Source organism: Penaeus monodon, chromosome 22 (assembly GCF_015228065.2).
Source record: "Penaeus monodon isolate SGIC_2016 chromosome 22, NSTDA_Pmon_1, whole genome shotgun sequence".
Lineage (NCBI taxonomy): Eukaryota > Metazoa > Arthropoda > Malacostraca > Decapoda > Penaeidae > Penaeus > Penaeus monodon.
Window position 1 is genome coordinate 12,537,474 of NC_051407.1, and position 1,562 is coordinate 12,539,035.

A 1,562-nucleotide genomic window follows, 5' to 3' on the forward strand; every position below is an offset into this window, starting at 1 on the left:
ATCCATATCAAAAGAACGGGAGTGAGGGAAGTTAAATAAGTGGTCATCGGACAGTATTCTGACCGGAAATGATGTGATGAAATGTAACGTGATCTGAGACTGGTGCCTTAAACCAGCGCCTTAGACCGCTCGGCCACCTCGTCCAACAGCTTACATACTGCCCATGAAATGTTATCTGGCGAGAATAATTTCCTGATTCGCTTTGCGTCGCCTCCCTACCCTCAAAAGAAATGGAAAAGACCACACACAGGCAAAGAAGCAGAAGGAACTGATGGAAACTAGGACAATATAATTTTATCATATCATATTTTTTAAATTAACATGAGTAGGTGAAATCTGGTTTACAACCTCCTTAATGCAGGGAAGCAACATACCCAGTATTGGATGAAAGAGGCAACAATAAAGTTCTTAGTCAAGATAAACTTGATTGCTGCCTAGAAAGAATTGGCCAATATGAAGGATATTTCTACCATTGAAAATGATGTTGTGTAGACCAGATCTGTTTCTTATGTAAAGAAATATCATTTGTGGGTAGAATCTTATGCTTGACTTCAGCAATATATTTATGGGAAAAGACAAGGATCACATTCGTTTTTAACATATACAATCCTTTTTATAAATAGGATTATCAATTTCTTTATAATTGCCCAATATATAAAAAAGAAACCTATTCATGTGCAAAATTTTTGTCACTTTATCAAATCGTCCAACAACTTATATAGTGTTCATTAAATGTCATCAAGCGAGAATAAATTCCAGCTTTGTTGAAATACAAAGAAATGAAAACGATCACACACTGCAAAGAAACTGCAGGAACTGGCATGTGTTTTTTTTTCTCAATCCTGTATTATACAGTTAAACAATATCAGATTTCTGAAATTAACACAAGTGAAATTTGGCGATATATATTCGAGTTTTTTCAATGCTCTGCACATCAGTAAAGGAAGAGCAACATACAATATTGGATTGGTAAGTTATTCAAAGGTGCATATTTTTTAATTTTCTAATAGATATTCCTACAATTCAAAATAACGGTGTGTATAACAGTGACAAAATTATTCTGCTGAATACATTTCTACAGTTCCTACATCTTCCTTCCTTCACAGTAATATCCTCATATATTAAGACATGTGCAAACTTTTTAATAAACATTTTTCAAACGTATCAGAAAGTATTGATCCTTATGCTTAATTACTTTATAAAACCTACCATTCCTATGCATTCAATAAAATAACTAAAAATACCGAGTGAAGTATACACGGAATGGTGATTTCCCTGTCAAAGGTTATTATCACTTGCATCTAACTATTTACTACATATCAATATAACCTATAGATATCATAATATAGATTTCTCCCTCCCCGCTTCGAATATCAATCTTCTCACAAAGAGAGCCTCTGACCGACGCCCAATGAACCTCCGCATTGCCCTCCTTCGGCAAGCAGTCGCCTCCAATACAGTCATCTTCACCGTGATCCCAGGATGTGGTGTACGGGTAGGAACATCATCAGGAACTTTTAATACAACTGATCTTTTGAAGCGTTTGGTGTGGAACAGGAAAC